Here is a 20,197-nt window from a genome sequence, read left to right as displayed (position 1 = left end):
GAAAAATATCGCAGGTATTAGAGACCCTTGGGCATTTCCTCCCTTTCTGGTGATTCCTAATCCTTCTCCATGGAAACAGTTTCCTTTTTTTGAAGAAACACTCATTGACCTATGACAACGTAAACATACTTTGCACTGAGTAGAATTTTGCTGAAGGTTTATTCCATACATTCAAAGTCTGCCTTAGGATTACATCAACGAAGTGTTCCAGAGTTGAGAATATGTCAGTGCTTCCAGAGTAAAAACTTCTCTGATGTTTCTAAGGCACTTGTAGCCTGAATATATCATATCATGAGGTATCTGAGTAACTGATTATTACAGAGAGAAATAAAAGTTTCCAAAAAAAAAAAAAAAGAAGTAAAGAAACAAGATATAAATTGTTGGTAAAACTATACTGATATATGTTTTTCTCTCTTCAGTGAATAGTTGTGGAGATTCCACCAAATACAGCATTATGCTGGGAAGCCTTGGGCAGGAGTAGGACAGAGACTGAGAAGTTGAAAAACATAAATTGCAATATTTCAAAGAAGTTCATAATCTAGAAGGGGGGATTAAAATAGACTAAAGGGTAATTCTTAATATAAGATAATTTTATTTAGTAGATTAGAATATGCATTTGAGGGCCTCCCCTGGTGGCACAGCGGTTGAGCACTGGGCTGGAAGCTGCCCACAGCCTCTGCAGCGCTGGTTTGACCCCCTGCCACCCACGAGGGTCCCACATGGCGCGACAGACCTCTCCTGCCGCCCACTGCTCCCCTCAGCAGTGTATTTCATCAGTCTGCCTGTTCTGTTCCCCACTCTGGCTCTGGTGAATTCTCTCACCCTCCCGCGTGTCTGACTGTACCTAGTGCTTATACAAATAAATAAATAAATCTTTTAAAAAAAAAAAGAATATGCATTTGAGTCTAGCTTTCTCCATTTTAATTGGTGGCCTTCATTTAAATTATCTGAGATATGTCCTCATCTACAAAATAAGAATAGTACTTTCCCCACCAGGTTTGATAGTTAAATTAGAAAGATGCTCTTAGTCCATTGCTTGGCACTTAGTAAGCACTCGGGAAATGTCTGTTATTAGTGATGCCAAATGAGTAACACAGACAAGATTACAAGAAATTGGAAATTATATAGAGGTATGAAGAAACACATCAAGCATAGGTAGGACTTCAGCATGACCTTGACAGATGTTTAGTATATGAATGGGCAGAGATGATCAGGGTAGTATGACAGTCTCCTGGAATGAACAGAGGAAGGATAGATGGAGATGTTTGCTGGACCAGTCTAATTTGAATAGAACATGTGGGTTGAATTTTACTAACATGTAACATTAGCAAAGAAAGTAGAGGGCAAATTTTAAGGGACACTGAATAAAAGGGAAAACATGTAGATCTATTTTTTAAAGATGTATTTATGCAAACAAGAACTGGGGTACAGGCTAGAAGTGCAGGGGTGAGAGGATTCACCAGAGACAGAGTGGAGAACAGAACAGGCCCATCTACTGAACTACACTGTTGAGGGGCACAGCGGGAGAGAGAGGAGAGGTCTACTATGCCGTGTGGGTATCTCCCTGGCTGGCCAGGGATCGAACTCATGCCACAGTGGCTGGCGATAGCTTAATAATGCTGTAATTTAACCCCTTACGCCACCAGGGAGGCCCAGTAGATCTATTTTAAATTTTTTGAGGAACTTCCATACTGTTCTCCAGAGTGACAGCACCAATTTTATACCAATTTTCATAGTTCCTGCACCATTTCTATCAGCGATATATGAGTGTTCCTTTTTCTTTACACTAACATTTCTTGTTTCTTGTATTTGAATAGGTCACCAGCAATTCCACTCTAAGTATCTATTTGAAGAATATGAAAACACTAACATAAGAAGATATATGGACCCCTATGTTCATCGCAGCAGTATTCACAATAGTGAAGACATGGAAACAACCTAAGAGCCTATTGACAGATGAGTGGATAAAGATAAAGAAATACAGTAGACTATAAAAGAAAAAAGATGAAATCTTGCACATAAGTGGACGTTGGGGGGATTGTGTTAAGGGAAATAAGTCAAAAAGAGAAAGACAAATAATGTACATGGAATATACAGAAATGAAGCAAAAGAACAAGCAAAACAAATGCTGGTGACCTATGGTTGTTTGCCAGAGGGGAGGGTTTGAGAGGAGAAGAGAAAGAGCTGATTGGATGGTGTTGGATGGTAACTAGATCCTTATTGATGGGTGTGGTGCAGTACAGATCTTGGTCAAGGTGTGAAGTATACCACTGAAACTTATACAGTATTGTAACCCAGTGTTACTTCAATTAAAAAAACAATTTGAAAGTAAATTTTTACAAAGCAAAGTAATATGTACTTATCCTTAACATGGAGTAACTGAAGGTTGGGAACTTTGCATAGTTATCTATAATATTCACACAGGATCTCCCTTGTGGCACCAGGGGTTAAGTGTCAGTGCTATGAATCTATCCACAGCCACTGCGGCATGAGTTCGATCCCCAGCCAGGGAGCTAACCCACATGGCACAGCAGACCTCTGCTGTCTTGCCTGCTGTTCCCCTCAGCAGTGTATTTCATTCAGTCTGCCTGTTCTGTGCCCTACTTGGTCTCTGGTGAATCCTCTCAACTGCCCCCCCACTTCTGGCCTACACCCCAGCTCTTGTATGCATAAGTAAATAAATCTTAAAAAAAAATAAAACATTCATACAAATTTATAGATTTTTAACATTGACTACAAATGTTCAAGAAAAATATCCAAGATGGTAATTTATAATGACCCATTTGGAAGCATGCTTAGCTTCTAAACCATACATTATAGTTAGATCCCTACTGTGTTCCACTTTTAGACATATATATAGGACTCTCTGACTTTTAGTGCAAGATCTAATCGTTCATCTATTTTTACCTATGATGCTAAGCATGTTTGGTCTACTGAGGTCTCTAAGTAGAGGTGGAGAACACAATGGTAAACAAATTACTTAATGAGTCAACTATGTGTCTAGTCTTGAAAATAAAATGTTTTTGGTATTACATCACCTGATTATAAACCAGCTCTTCATCAGATCTCCATCATTAGATAAGCATACCAAATTAAGTTTCATAATACTTAACTCAAAATGGTGTTAGCACATACCAAAGATTCCTATATATTTCATGACTTGTTAAATATTAAAAGTAAAAATAAATTAGTGGGCATGTTTAATTTTAAAATTCCAGAACTTTACAAATTTTCAAATCTGAAATCTAATACATGTTTCCACGTATTTCATTTCAGATTTAATAATGTTCTTTTTTGTCTGTGATAAACTAAAAAATATTAAATTGCAGCATGTATGTCCTTTTACATATATCATACATAGATAAATGAGTTAAGTTTCATCTTGATAGGGATTCTATTATTTTAATCCTTGAATAAGTTTTCTAGTAGAGGTGGCGAATTCTCACAGATCCTCCCTGACCTACAGTCACTATTTTTATCTGTCACTTATAGCTACAATTGAGGACATACCTAAAAGCCAATGAGACATATCTAAATGCAGCTATGAGGAATGATTTATCATCTTTACCAATGAAATAACTTTCAATTTCAGTGCCCAGTTCCTAACAGCTGGAAATTACAACTCCCAAAGTTAGACTTGACCAAAAACAAAGCTATGGAGGAAAGAGTTTTGGATTTGAGTTTTGTTTTTAATTGCATTAGTTTTTATTGAAGTAACGCTGGTTTAAAATACTGTATGGGGCCTCCCCGGTGGCGCAGCGGTTGAGTGCTGGGTTGCGAAGCTGCCCGCAGCCTCTGCAGTGCTGGTTCGATCCCCGGCTGCTCCCCGGCCACTGGAGGAGGGTCCCGCATGGTGCACAGACCTCTGCCGCCCGCCGCTCCCCTCAGCAGTGTACCTCGGTCCTTCTGCCTGCTCTGCTCCCCGCTCTGGCTGTGGTGAATTCTCTTACCCTCTCGTGCTTCTGACTGTACCCAGTGCTTGTATAAATATAAATAAGCAAATAAATAAAAAATATTTTAAAAAATAAAATAAAATACTGTATGGCTTAGAGATATATAAATTCACATTTATTTAGCTATATGTTACCCCACCATCAAAACACCCATAATCCAAAGGTCCTCTCCTCCTTAGCTCCCCAACCCTACTCCCATGCACTGGTACCTCAATTCTGGGGTCCAGTTTCTAGGGTTTGTTTTGGTTTAGTTTTGTCAGTTCCTTTTTTTTTCTTCGTAGTCTACTCATGAGTGAAATCATCTAGTTGTTTGTCTTTCTCCTTTGACGTATTTCACTTAGCATAATCCCCTCAAGCTCCATCCAAGTTGTCAAAATGCCAAGATTTCATCTATTTTTATACTGAGTACTATTCCACTGTGTATATATACCACATCTTCTTAATCCTCTCATCTGTCATTGAGCATTTAGGTTGCTTCCATAATTTGGCTGTTGTGATAGTGCTGCAGTGAACACAGGAGCATGTACTCCTTCGAATTAGTGTCTTTGTATTCTTCAGATGGATACCTAGGGGTGGGATTGTGGGATCACAGGGCAGACCCATTTTTCATCTTTTGACAAATTCCCACACTGTTTTCCACAGGGACTGGACCAGTGTACATTCCTACCAAGAGTGTACAGGTTTCTTTTTGTCCACACCCTCACCAACACTTACTATTTCAGGACTTCTCCACATAGGCCATTCTCATGAGAGTGAGGTGGTATCTTAGTATGGTTTTTATTTGCATTTCTTTGTTTTTTTTTAATACTCTTAATACTAGTGAAGTGTCAGTCTCCTGATCTGTGATGCAAAGAATTTTGTGCTCAGAAAACATCCCTTCTTTCAATCAGTCCTCATTATTCAAGTTTCTAAAAATTAACTGAAATCAATCTGATGAATTAAACAATACCCTCAAGAATTAAATATATGATGCTAATGTAAATTATACCAAGAGGGCCTAGGGAACTGAAGGATTCTTATTCAAATAGGTCTGTTTTGGGGCAAACTGAGCCATTAGAAAAGAATTTAATTGCAGAATAAAAATTAACAGTACTTGGGGAGAGATACCCCAATGGAATGCCCTCGAAGCAAATGCATGACCCAGCCTTTTTACCAGTAAAGTTAACTTTGCCTGAGAATAAAGGCTCCCTATCCTTATGTGCCAGTCAATCACAATGTAAAGAGTAATCACCAATTCCTTAACTCCAGGCACCTGGTACTCTTTAGAAGGGACCTCTGTTCCTACTCAGTTCAGTTCCACAAATGTTTACTCAGCGAAAGAGCAGTAAGTAAAGTATCTGTGAGCTTATGTGGGACAATAGTTGTCATCCTAGCTGCCTAATGACACTATGACCTGCTGCAATCAATCTCAAGAAAGGGGTGGAGTTGTAATTAATACGAAAGGAATCACTCCTGGGTGGAAACTGATTTTTAGTCCATCTTCATCTCAGTGGCCAAAATCTCAGCAAATCCATGGCCTGTTCTGTGTGAGATATGTGGTGGTAGGTGGCAAAGCTCAAATACCACTGATTGGTAAGTAAGACATTGTAGGGTAAAGTTAAAGTATCAGGATTTTCTGCCCTCCCACTATTAGGATGGATGACGGAACCCTGTGGTCCCGAATGCATGTCTGATGGCAGACACCTGGAGTGGGGTGTGGGCCTAGGTAGATGGGATTCACCTGGGCTGAGACTGGGCTTTTAAGGGCAGCATCACGGGGACACCAGCAGAAGCTGAGAGAAGAAGAGAAGCAGAGAGAACGCCAGAGAGCCCAGATAGAGTGTCGATTTGCTGAGGGCTGGGACTGCCTGCCATGTGCCTGGTAAATCTAAATAAAAAACCTGCAAAAGCCACTGAGGACTCTGACTCCTCCTTTACCCCGTCTGCTGGATCAGAAAACCTGCACTGTGCCTATTCCTGTCCCTACAGACATACACAGTTGGCACTCTCCTGAGTGCACAGCAACTTTTGCTCCAGAAAGTCTTTCAGTTGCCCCAAGAGCAAGTTCTAGATGTTCCATAGCACAGGAATTTTAGAAGAGGCTTCAACAGAACAGCTATAAGCTGTCAGCGGTCATCCCAGGAAACAAATCTTAATATACTTGAAACCACTGTAAATCACCACTAGTTGAAAAACCTCTTGATTGCAATGGCTATGTTTTATAATCCACTGTAACATTCAGCATTACCTCTGATGTCTAATTGTAGTGGCAGGATGGGCCACTGAGCAGGTTTTCTGATCCAGCAGACCCGGTAAAGGAGGAGTCCTGGAGCCCTTAGTGGCTTTTCAGGCTTTTATTGGGATTTACCGGGTACATGGCAGATAGGGGTGCTGGGAGCCCGGGAGGCTGGCAGGCCTCCCAGCCCCCAGCACGTCTTCACTCTGGGCTCTCCGGCCTTCTCTCACGTTTTCTCTGCTCTTCTATGCTCCTGCTTTTCTGCTTCTTTCTCGGCTTCTGCTTGTGTCCCCGCGACGCCACCCCTGAAAGTCCAGTCTCAGCCCAGGTGAATCCCATCTACCTAGGCCCACACCCTATTCCAGGTGCCGCCATCAGGCATGCATTCGGGACCACAGGGTTCTGTCATTTATCCTAATGGCGGGAGAGCAGAAAAGCCTGATACTTTTTTTTTTAAAAAAAGATTTATTTATTTATGCATACAGGAACTGGGGCACAGGCCAGAGGCATGGGGGGGTAGGAGGATTCACCAGAGACAGAGCGGGGAACAGAACAGGCAGACTGAGTGAAATACATTGCTGAGGGGAGCAGCAGGCGAGTCAGGAGAGGTCTGCTGCGCCATGTGGGTTGCTCCCTGGCCAGGGATTGAACTCATATTGCAGTGGCTGTGGATTTCTTCATAGGTTGTGTCTTTTTTTTAATTAATTTTTTTTTTATTTTTATATTCCCCATACAATTGCAAGCCCCAGATTTTATATTCCCCATACAATTGCAACCCCAATCCCTCCTTTCCCCGCCCCCCCCCCAAGTGTGTCTCTGGTTTATAGTTGTTTGTTGATTTTGATTTTTTTCTTTCTTATAGTTATTCTTTTTCCTGGTCCCTTATTTAGATTTTCTAGATTCCTGTAATGAGTGAGACCATCCGGTATTTTTCTTTTCTTTCTGAAAAGCCTGATACTTTTTACCTTACCCTACACTAAAGTTTGCTAAAATTGAAGAGACTTGTTGAGTGTAGATTAACTAGATTGTAAATTTTAAACTGGCTTACCATCAGGACCATTTATGCAATTAAATCTTCTCAGGGAGCTCCATGAGTTTAACAGAGAAAGCACAATTGATTGAAGTTTGGAGAAAACTCAGGTCCTTTTCATCTCACCCCCAACTCTACCAGGTGCTCTGAAGCACCCCCCAGAAGCTCTGATCTTTTCTCAGAGTACAGATTAAATACAACCATACCAATTTTTAAATTTTATAACTGCAATGATGAAATGTACCTGGTTTTTCGCTGCAATCCAAGTACATGCCATGTCTACTGGCACATATAAGTGCTCAGCAAATACGTATAGAATAAATAAACATGTAAGGTTATACTATTTATATAAACTGCTCAAGGAAATGGTAAATTTTACAAATAAATAAACAAATTTTTAGAAATAGTACTTCATTGTACTTTAATGAAAGTTTGGATTCACCTGCAAACTCATTCATGCTTATCCTTACCTTGAGATTGAGCAGGGCATTATTTATTATTCTTTTAGAGAATGACCTTCCTCCAGTCAGTAGCTACAGGTGTTTAAGGGTAACTTGGGTAAGCTACAGGTGCTTAAGGGTAACATCTATCTTTGTTCCAATTTCGTTTTGCCCTACTCAAAATTCACCTTCAAATTACAGGTTGCAAGATATTTTTTCCCCAAGCCAGAGCATTATGCTCATGTTTCACTTACAAACTTTGGTGTACTGTTTGAAGGCTGCTCAAATGTAAAACCTTCCTAGAAGAGCGCCAGTGGCATTTCTTAATTAGAACAATATATACTGGATGCTGCTGAAGACACAGAATGGAATAATGTCTGCTGACTTAAATTGTACCGAATTTATAAAGTGAATTTATCAAGGGAAACTCAGTTCTTCAGGGCAGATATATGTTTTCCACAGCAAGCAACACAATCAAAAATCCTTTGACAGCAGAGACTTTGGGCATTTTTCACTGATTAGAAATAATGCAAAAGTGGTACCAAATGTTTTACTAAAAGTATGCATACAAGAGGGAACAGTTATAAGATGAATACTGTGTATAGTTTATACTGATCAAGTTTAACGGAATTATTAGCAAACTACAGTGCTTTTGAGGTCTGGGGGCAGATTGGGGAGATAGAAAATATGAGTTCTATTAGGGAATATTTCATTTGTAACTCAAGATTTACATCCATCTTATTATTATTAGTTCTCACTTTGATTTTAGCAATGACATTAAATGAGATTCTAGAAAATTCATGAAAGAGAGTAGGTGAGCCATGTGGACTTATAGCTACAGTTTGGTCAAAAAGCATGAGGCTATTCTAAAATTGACATAATCATTTCATAAATTAAAAATTCTAGGAATCCAGAGATTCACCTTTCATTCTCTCTTGAAGGATGCATACTTGGTAATTCAGACAATTTCCAAGTCAGCTCAAGAAATTCATCTGAAAAATCTCAAGGATAATTGATACTCAAGCCCTGTGGCTCATCTCCAAAAGTGACTTTATTTCCACTGGAAAGCTCTGAAATTCTCCAAAATCCATTGTTCCATTACAGTCATAACATTTAAGCACTGGAAGGAAATTCTGTTTTCTACTAGTATCTGATCAATTTACTTCCCCAGTTTAGCCTGGATACCTGTTTCTCTGAATAAATCAGTACCATTTATTTTTCTCTCTTGTTAAAGTTCAGTATGCTCTTGCCTATTGCAACAATATGGATGAACCAAGAGGATTCATGTTAAGTGAATCAAGTCACATGGAGAAAGGCAAATATTGTATGATTTCAATAATTACAGAATATAAAAGGTAAAACAAAAACAAACTTAAATAGAGACAACAGATTAGTGGTTACCAGAGGGAAAGGGGATAGGTTGGGTTAAAGGGGGGTTAATTGTATGACAGGTAAAAACTAGGCTTTTGGTGGTGATCATGTTATAGCAAATTAGATGGTGAATTTTAATGTTGTACACCTGCAACCTAGAATGTTGTAAACCAATGTTACCTAAATAAAAAAACTGAGTTATAACTGTACTGTCTGCCAATTAGCAAGAGGAATACTCTGTAACAAACCAAAAAAAAGTCAAACATTGCCAAAAACTAAACCAAGCATTATGATACTTAAAAAAAATAACCTTTTGATTGAAAATAAATAAAATACTTGATCTGAAAAAAGCAGGTCAATAGATATTTTCAATAACTTCCCATCCCCTGCCTATCTAGCTTCAACTTCATCCAAATATATCATAAAACATAAAGTATTTAAGTGCCAAGGGCATGAGAACAAAAATCAGTTTCAAATGATCACTTTCTCCATCAACAGTGCTTGCAAAATTATTGCATAAATTCTGTTAATATGTAATGCAATGGAAATTGTGCAAAAAATAATTGTCTTTAGGCTTATATCATTATTTTTCCCCTTTCATTGCAGATGCCATATCTTTGGCAAACATATTCAACTTTTATGGCTTTTAACGTGATGGAGAATTTCTGTGCATTTTGGTGATAATTATGATGTCAAAATGTCACATTTGTAAAAAGTTATAAGAATACATAAATAAGATTTGAATGGTTACTGTATACCCATTGTACCTAGATTATGCTCAAATTCTAGAGTAGTTAGCTCTTTGCAAAACTCATCTGTATCTCAGTTTTCACTATAGAAAATAATGGCAACAATGCTGCCTTCATCTCATGGTTATATGAGTGAGGTATCCTTGTGAGGAGCTGTTTTCTGTACGGTAGAAACAGGTGCTAACACCAGGTGCCATTGAACTTAAGAAACAAGACTTAAGTGCGTTTTGATTCTTTTCAATTGCAGGGGAGTCTCTGCACAGGTATTGTTTCCTCCTGGCCAGAGAAAGCCAGGGCTGCTACTCACTCTGACACCTGTCTGGCAAGTGTGGCCTGGCGCCAGCACCATCCTTAGATTTGAGTCTGCTCAGCTGCAGAGTTGATGTCACAGTGAACAATGGGCAGGGCACTAGGACCTTCATGTGGGCCTTTTTTAGGAAGCAGGCATTGACTACCTGGGCCTACTTTTTTTTTTAATATTTTATTTTATATAATTCTTACATCATTTTTCATTTTTGCACAATGTATGCATTTTCAATTTGTTTATATTCCTCAAACAATTGCACCCCCCTTATTTTGACCCTAATCCTTCCTCTCCACCCCCTCAACCACTGCAGTGTGTCTCTGGTGTATAGTTGCTTGTTGATTTTGATTTTTCTTTATTATAGTTAGTCTTTTTCCTGGTCCCTTATTTAGGTTTTCTAAATTCCTGCTATGAGTGAGACCATCCGGTACTTTTCTTTTTCTTTCTGGCTTATTTCGCTGAGCATGGAAGCTGGAAGGGCTCATGCTGAACCTACTTTTAATTACAATATGGACCTGTATTAGAAATACCCCTCTGTACCCCAAGATTTCTGTCCTCAGTGGTTCTCTTGGTGCTTTTTTCTTGTGTTTTCATTCCTTTGTCTAAAAGTGGAAGAGAATGAAAACTAAAGTAGAAGGTTACAAAGCTTCTCCCATTTACTTTGAAATCTGGAAATACTGTGAAAGCAATTTTGTGTTGAATGCTAAAGATGACACATTACAATTTAATGTTGAGATCTGCAGTCACATTCTGGTGACTAATATTAACAACATCTTTTTAAGAAAACAAGTCCTATTTTCCTCTGTAAAACTGTAATCAAAATTTACACACAACTGAAGAAGATTTAAGGATAATCATGCAGTGATTTCTTCACAGAGAACTTTTTTTTTTTTTTTAACAAATCAGTTGTTAAGATATATTTCTCTTAAGGACTCTCTTTTGAACAAGCTGTTTCCAGACTCCAAATATTTCTAGGAAGCAGCCTCCATATTGGATGCTCTGACAACATTTTCCTTACTGCCAATTATAAACTGACCATTTATGGCATACAGTCAGACACCATTGTCGTTTTTAGGAAAGTAGAGAATGAACCACAGCTAAAACTAAAGTCAAAGAGCCAAAAATCTTTTGGCATAACTATATTAGTCTCATCAAAAGGATGCTTTTAAGATCAATTAAGTCAACCAATTTCCTATCACACAACATATTCAAAATATCTTTAAAATTTATTTAGTTCACAATATCTTTCCTTCATTATTAACTCCATGGATAAGAAGTGGTATGAATTACGTAAGAATTTAAAAATCAATACTATCTAATATCTATTGAATCCTAACTATGCCAACTTAACGCACTTCTCATTCAGACAAGGGCTACAGACATGCTGGTGTGCATTTTTATTAACCCTGTCTACAGATGAGGAAACTGAGGCTCACAGAGGTTGCATAACTTGCCCAATGCCATAGTCAGTCATTTTCACTCAAGAAACATGACTGCAGAGTGCATGTTAACTCCATGACATACATACAAGTAAATCATCCACCATTTATACCCAATTCATCAAGAGAGTTTCTTAACAGATAAATCAAATGGCAAATTTAAAAGGAACAAAAACACCCATGTTTGGCTTCAATTTTCACCAGCATTTTGCCTCATTCTCTGGGTGATTTCTATGTGCCATGCTCGGTTTAAGAAGCTGCACGGAGAATAAGACACACAAGTTCTCTGTCCTCAAGGATCTTATTTCTACAAGAAGCAGGGAGAGACAGAAAATAAAACAGTAAACAAAATAAACTCAGAATCTGCTAGAGGCTATGGTGGAAAACTGAGAAGTTGGAGAGAACCTTTCAGATAAGATGAAGGAGCTCTGGAAGGTCAGGAAAGACAGTATTTGAGGGTTGTTGGTTTATTTTTTTTATGTCTTCAGAATATATTTAGAAAAAAACAAATTATACAAAAAATGGAGAGATTAGGAGTGAGGCAGAGGAAATAACACATTATAAAGATTTGAAACAAGAAACACTTGCCTAAAACATGGAAGGAAAAGAAAGGAAAGGTGTCCCATAGGACAGAAATTTAGTGAGCCAGGCTGTCATCGGAATAGGCAGAAAAGCAAGCTCAGACACGGCCATCAAGGCAAAGTGCAGACTTTTTTTTTTATTTTTTAAACAATATTTGCTTCCCACCCCCTCAGATTGAGTCCCCATAGAATTTCCTTGCCCAAGCACAAAGGAAACCGCTCAAGGGCTTTAGACAGTGTGACGTGAGGCGCACCACGCTGGCTTATTTGTGGAGTGTAGCAGAGACATGAGCAGACGTGGGAGATCAGTGAAAGGGTCTTGTAATAATCAAAGTGAGACAAGAGAGCGGTTTGAGTTCCGGTAACAAATGGACAGAAAGGAGTGAACAGTTTGAGACATATTCTCGAGGTGCACTGACAAGCCTTTTGACTCCAAGCCAGTGTGTGGATGGTGATGAGAGGTGCTGAGACCCAGATGGGAACAGGATGGAAGCGGGGTAGGAGGGTAGAAAAGAGAATGGATTCAAGAGTTCTGTTTTCATGGCAGAAAATCCTGCCACAAGGTTGACCCTAGTCTGGTGTTCAGAAGCCTGGATACCAGGAGGGCGTCCCCAACCCCAGACCCAAAATGGGGATTCACAGTGCCTGGAAGAGCTTACACTGTGGGCTGTGCTGAACACCTGCCTTTGCTTATGTGAGTCTGGAATTTTAAATATAGTAAACAGAAGCTGCCTACATCAGCAGCCTCCAGCAAAACTCTGGGCGCTGAGTCCTGATGAATTTTGCTAGTGGACAATGCTTCACACAAGTTCTCACAATTTGTTGCTGGTGGAATCCAGTTAATGCTGTGGCTCTAGTGGGAAGTTCTATGGGAAGCTCACTGCTGGTTTCTTTTTTATTTATTTTATTTTATATATATTTTTACATCATTTTTCATTTTTGCACAATGTATGCATTTTCATCTTGGTTATAGTCCCCATACAATTCCCACCCTCCTTATTTTGACTGTAATCCCTCCTAATCCACCTCCCTCACCCCAGCAGTGTGTCTGGTTATAGTTGCTTGTTGATTTTGATTTTTACTTTATTATAATTAGTCTTCTCCTCACTGTTTCTTTTGCACTTTGCTTCATGTGCCTTTTCCACTGTGGATTTGCCCTTGCTGTTTTCACTGTTATGGGCCCCTCAGCTATGAGAAATGCTTTCGCTCACATAGCTATGTTGAAGCTGACATGTCACCAAACCTGAGGTATGGGCCATAGGACATATAGGACACTATTATTTTCTTAAGAACTATAATTGATATAAACCAGAGACATCCTGCAGGGGAAGAGGAGGGAGAGGGATCAGAGGGAGGGAGGGAGGAGCACAGGGGACTGAGGTGATGGTGCACGGGTGCATTGGTGAAGGAAATTCTATGGGGACTACACCTAAGGGTGGGGGGGGAAGCAAACATTGTTTAAAAATGAACAATGATGTAAAAATATATATATAAATAAAAAGAAAATGTTTTAAAAAATTAAAAATAAAATTAAATGCTTTATAAAAAGAAATATAATTGAACAGTATTTTTTTATTATTCAAAAAAAGACTCTGGTTTGGATGTGTAGAGTTTGAAATATTTCATTCATATCTAAATAGATTGCTTATGTAAATTTTTAATTCTTTCTTAAGTCTTTGAGTCTGCTGGTGCCTGGTGCCAGCTACAATGCATGAGCACAACATACATTTGTAGCTGCAGTACAGAAAAAAACCTGTACTTGACTCCAAGTCAGAGTTAAAATAGACGGAAATTTAGTCTCAGTAGAACACAACTTTTTTTAAGACTCAGTGTCTTCATTGTTTCAGCCTTTTAGATGATCTGGAAGGCTGGAATCTTTATATAAAATGAAAGAACTAACCTCTTGGGTCTTCTAACCCTACCTAGAGTGGGCCTTAAAAGCTGCTCACACAACACTGGAAACCCACTCCCCTGGGCTCCGACAGGACTATTTCATTAACTGCTCCTCTCACTCCGAACCTCCAACAGCCCCTTCCCAGGATCACTCTAAGCTGATGGCATCACTTCCTGCTTCAAAACAGTCCTCCTGTGTCTGTGTCCACACTCCTTCCTTCTCTCTGGTTACTATCTAGAAAATATACCCCCCTCACCCATGGCTGACTAATCATTTGTCTCAGCACTTCGCCACTCAATGATTTCCTCTGTCACCAACCCTTCCTTCCATACTGGATCTCTGGTCTTTCACCCTTACACACCAACACTTGATTTCCACTGTCAAAAAAATATTTTTTTAAATATTTGTTTATTTATACAAGCACTAGGTACAGTCAGAAGTGCAGGAGGGTGAGAGGATTCACCAGAGCCAGAGCGGGGAACAAAACAGGCAGACTGACGAAGTACACTGTTGAGGGGAGCAGCGGACGAGACAGGAGAGGTCTGCATGCCAAGTGGGACCCTCGCCGGCGGCCAGGGATCGAACCGGTGCTACAGAGGCGTGGACAGCTTTGCAGCCCAGTGTTCAACTACTGCACCACTGGGGAGACCCCCAAAAAATATTTTGATCCCCACTTTTTCTGCCTGTGACAGTCCTATTTCTCTGTTCTCCTTTGCAGCAAACTTCTAAAAATGTTGCCTATTTCCTCCATCTTCAATTTCTCTCCTTTCACCTGTTTTAAATTCACTACCAATTTGTCCTCACCACTTCTCCAAACTGCTCTACTCAAGATTCAAAAGTTTGAATCCACTTTTCATTTCTCAGTCCTCATGTTGCTTTACTTAACTTCAGCACATAACAGATTACTCCTTGAAGTATATTTCCATTGGTTTCTAAGAGGCCATCTCTCTCTCTCTCTCTCTCTCTCTCTCTCTCTCTCTCTCTCTCTCTCTCTCTCTCTCTCGATTCATTTTACTTATACAAGAGCTGGGGCACAGGCCAGAGGCACGGAAGGGTAAGAGGACCCACCAGACCACCAGAGACAGAGCAGGGAGCAGAACAGGCAGACAGACCATAAGCACTGCTGAGGGGAGCAGTGGGCAAGACAGGAGAGATCTGCCACACCATGTGGACACCTCCCTGGCTGGCCAGGAATCAAACCCATGCTGCAGAGGCTGTGGTCAGCCTTACAGCACTGCGCCCAACCCGCTGCGCCACCGGGGAGGCCAAGGACATCTCTCTTGATGAAGTAGGAAGCCACCTCATGGCCACACTTTCTCAGGCTCCTTCAGGAGCTCTTCTTCTTCTCTCCAGCTTCTTAGCCTGAGAATTGCTCCACCGAGGGCATCTCCATCCTTCCAATAGCTCAAGCCACAAATCTGGGGCCATTCTGATGCCTGCTTTTCTCCTCTATTCCACACCCAACCCATTGGTATCTTTTTCTGACAGCTGAAGACCTGAGGCCTAAGGAAGCAAAGTGATTTGCCCAAGACTCCCCAGCAGCAAGGGACTGCTGAGATTCAAATGCAATTTTCTTCAGCACCAAATCCTGTGCCACATAACAGATAACTCACCTTCAGCCTGGATACTAATCTGTACATCGGGCATCCAGCCAACCACTAGAACAGGAATATGTACGGTATACTCAAATAGCCCAAAGATTCTTTGAGGCAATTGAGTTGGAACTCTACACTAGTATATTGTCTGTGACACAAAACACTCTAACATCTGGTAAAAGAAATGTGTTCAGCAGTTCAGTGACCACGCCAATATTTTGTAGGGACTTCTTTTCCTTTCTGGCTTTAGATAAAATCACTCGGCACATTGTGTAGAATTAAGATGAGCAGATTTTCCAGTGCTGTTACCAGAAATGACAGCAAGATACGACCTCTGACCTTCCTTCCTCAGATCTCTTCATGTGGCTGAGTTTGGCAATTGTCAACAGATTTATGAAGCTGCAGGAAGGCGCCAGTGACCCCATTCCATTCTTCCATCCCTTTTGGTAATTGTCAAACGCAAGTATTATCAGTTTGTCTCAAAGATGTTATCTGTCTAAATTGTTTTGGTTCTTTGCCCCAGTGTTTTTGTTACACATACTCCATCAGGACCTATCATTTTCAGAAAAGGGTTTGGAAAAGCCATTTAGTCCACTGAGCATAAACATTGTTTACAAGCATTATAATGGGTCAGTTCCTTTAAAGAAGACTACCTCCAGATTATTTAGTGCCCTCCCTAAATAACATTTAGCATTTTGGTTTTAAATCCCAATATTTAGCTTTGGGATGGTTTAGGATTTTAGGAAATAGTGACCTATGTCCTTTTGTAAAGGTGGTGGGATATTGGGAATAATACATTTAAACAACAGTGATTTTCATTATTCAGAATTCTTGCTATTTGATGTGTGGCAAGGATTGGCAATTTTTGTTATGATTACTAAATGATCTAACAATTTCTCCAGTCCCCCACTTAAAAAAATTGTCATTTCTACTCCTTCCCACACTTTGAAATTTACTTGTTACTGCTCTGTTAAAAGAACAGGGAACTAGCTGCTATTTCTTACTTTCTTATGTGTGAAGGAGTCAACCTAACAATCCCTTAAAGTTACTCCTACAAGAAAATCAACCATAAGAACTCTCTTAAAATTTTCACATCATTAGTTGCATTGAATACCTGTTGTCATGGTCACTCTCAGTTATTGATAATATCTAAAATACAAGACAAATTTCCAAAAATCTTGGATTAAAAAGATGAACTGGCCCAAATATTTCATGATATCGATACAATTAGCAATTATTAAGCACACAGGCAATCATAACTTCATGTGTGACTGTCCAACCATTGTACCTGAACAATTGTCTTTCTCCCTCCACAGGACCACATAAAGGGTTACTTCATGTGTCAAATCTCATTGCTGCCCATTGTCCTCACTTCCATTCTCACCAAGGTTTCTACTGGAAGCATATCAATCATTCATTCTGCTCCCCAGACTTGCTTTCACACTCTGCTCACACTGAAGCTTGGAGCCACACAAACAATGTTCTCTAGCCTACTCCAGCAGAACTGTCATCACTGTGCAAAGGCCTGGGCCATAGTGAGGCATGAGCTGCCTCGCCTCTTTATTGTTTTGTGTTTTTAAAGACTCGACAATCTGGGCCTCCCTGGAGGCGCAGGCAGTTGAGCGACGCACTATGAAGCTGTGGGCAGCCTCTGCAGCGTGGGTTGGATCCAAGCCAGCCAGCGAGAAGCCCACATCGTGAAGCAGACTTCTCCTGTCTCACCCGCTGCTCCCCTCAGCAGTGTATTTCTTCAGTCTGCCTGTTCTGTTCCCCGCTCTGTCTCCGGTGAATCTTCTCACCCTCCTGCATATCTGGCCTGTACCCCGGTTCTTGTATACAAATAAATAAATCGGGCCTCCTGGGGGCTCAGCGGTTGAGCGCTGGGTTGCGAGGCTGCTTGCAGCCTCTGCAGCGCCGGTTCGATCCCCGGCCACCGGGCGAGGTTCCCACATGGCGTGCAGACCTCTCCTGCCGCCCGCTGCTCCCCTCAGCAGTGTACTTCGGTCCTTCTGCCTGCTCTGCTTCCCGTTCTGGCTCTGGTGAATTCTCTCACCCTCCCGCTCTTCTGACTGTACCCAGTGCATGTATAAATAAATAAATAAATAAATAAATAAATAAATAAATGAAATCTTTAAAAAAAAAAAAAAAAGACTCGTCAATCCCATTAGAGAAGCTACATCTTCCCTCCCCACCAGTAACCATTTTCTATTTTTCCTAAGAGCACATTTCTGAGATAACCCTTGAGAACTCAGCAATCACATTTTTATGTACTTCAGTACATTATTCTGAGATATTTTTGTTTGTCATGTTTTAAATTGGACATTTCAAGTATAATTCCAAAGTGTTATGAAGAAAATGGGAAAAAGTTTGAGTTCATCTATAGTCCTATCACTTTTACACAATGTAGCAAAATAAACAATTCCTAAAGAAAAATAATTTAGAATATAGAGTGACAAGATTAAGTTTAAATTAATATCAGGGATAATAGGTGAAGTTTTGAACTTCATGAAAGCAACGTCAACACCATATCCCTAAGAATGTGAGACTTAAAGTCTACTGGAGAAAGGTCAGTTCAAACTTGAGCAAAGCGTAAGACCCCAACTGCTTTTTTTTATTATTATTTTAGAGCACCACTCATCAATGAAGTTTTCTTGATGAAGAATTTCGATGTTTAAGTAGTTACTTAAGGTAACTGAAGAGCTTAGACGCTTGGGGAGAGACTCAGGCATTGTACATATCTGACGCCATAAGTAGGGCATGAAAATGTGCCTTGGGATCAATGACTGAGACTGTGATGATAAAATAGACAGCTGTAGCATCAGTCGGCCAGAGCTACAGAGACTTGGGGCAAACATAACTGAGACTAACCCTGAGCTCAGAGACCTTGTTTTCTTTCACTTTGAGAAATTACTATCTGATCAGAAGAGACACTAGTACCATAGTGAGTAATGACATTATCGAATCACCTATTTTAACAGTAACCCCACATGGCAGAGACCGTACATCCCCAAGAGGAGAAACTGTAAGCCCATTGCTACAAGGATCATTTCTAAAAAAAAAAAAAAAAAAATCATTTCTGTACCAAACACAAAATCACTGAGATCCCCATCAAACTATGATTTTGTAACAATACTTTCCATCTCAGATTTCTGAATGAGAAAGCAATAACTCCCCCTTAACCATGAAAAAAGAAGAGAGGCATTGTTGGTTTTTTTTCATTTTTTTCACTTTTTTTAAATTAAATTAATTTTATTTTATATATTTTTTACATCATTTTTCTTTTTTTGCACAATGTATGCATTTTCATCTTGGTTATATTCCCTATACAATTCCCATCCCCCTTACTTTGACCATAATCCCTCCTCTTCTCCCCCACCCCCCATAGTGTGTCTCTGGTTTATAGTTGCTTGTTGATTTTGATTTTTACTTTATTATAATTAGTCTTTTTCCTGGTCCCTTATTTAGGTTTTATAAATTCCTGCTATGAGTGAGACCATCCAATATTTTTCTAAGGAAAGCTATGTGGAGATTCCTCAACTTGCTAAAGATGGAGCTTCCATATGATCCAGCAATTCCACTCCTAGGTATTTACCCAAAGGACACAGAATCATTAATTCAAAAGAGCACCTGCACCCCTATGTTTATAGCAGCACTATTTACAATAGCTAAGCTATGGAAACAACTCAAATGCTCAAAAATAGATGACTGGATCAAAAAGATGTGGTACGTATACACAATGGAATATTACTCAGCAATCAAAAAAGAGAAACTCATGCAATTTGCAGCAACATGGATGGAGCTGAAAGGGATCATGCTCAGTGAAATTAATCAGAAAGAAAAAGAGAGGCATTGTTTAAGATGATTTCTTCTTATAGAAAAACTATTATTTACACTCACAGCAAAAAGACAACATTTTCTAAAACAGTAGTCAAATAGAAGGAAACTGTCATCTACAAATAATATTCTTCTACCTGCTCTCATGATCATATGCTAATTTGTAACACATATAAAAATGAAATCATATGTATAAAAAAAGTACTATTAGAAAATATAAGTGATTTTTTCCAGGATGTTTTCCCTTGGAGAGAAGTTAGGGTAAATTCTAAGGCAAACTATTTGATATAAAGAAAAAGGCTACTTTTACATTTTTTTAATTTTCTTTTTAAAAAATATTTTAGTAAAGTAACATTGTATTATAACATTATATGTTTCATTTGTGTATTACTGAGAACCAAACTCTATATGTACATTACATTCACCAACGTGAGTCTAATTTTATCCTTCCCCATACCATCCTCCTAATTTACCCACCCTTCTTTCCCCTTCCCTTCTAGTTACCACTAAATGGTCTTATAGTCCAAAAGTCCATCTTCATTTTGTTTAGTTCATCTGCTTGTTTGTTTTCTCTGTATGGCGCATATGAGTGAAACCATGCAGTGTTGTCTTTGACTTATTTGACTAATCATGTTTTCCTCTAATAGTATTCCACTGTGTATGTGTAACACATCTTCTTCCTCCACGCATCAGTTGATGAGTACTCAGTTTTTTCTGAGCTTTTTAATTTTCTTTTCCTGCTTATTTAGCAAAACCACTCTTTCCTGTTTAGCTACCCCCATAAATTTTTAA

The sequence above is a fragment of the Talpa europaea genome, assembly GCF_964194135.1.
Source record: "Talpa europaea genome assembly, chromosome: 10".
Classification (NCBI taxonomy): domain Eukaryota; kingdom Metazoa; phylum Chordata; class Mammalia; order Eulipotyphla; family Talpidae; genus Talpa; species Talpa europaea.
This window is presented reverse-complemented; position numbering follows the sequence as displayed.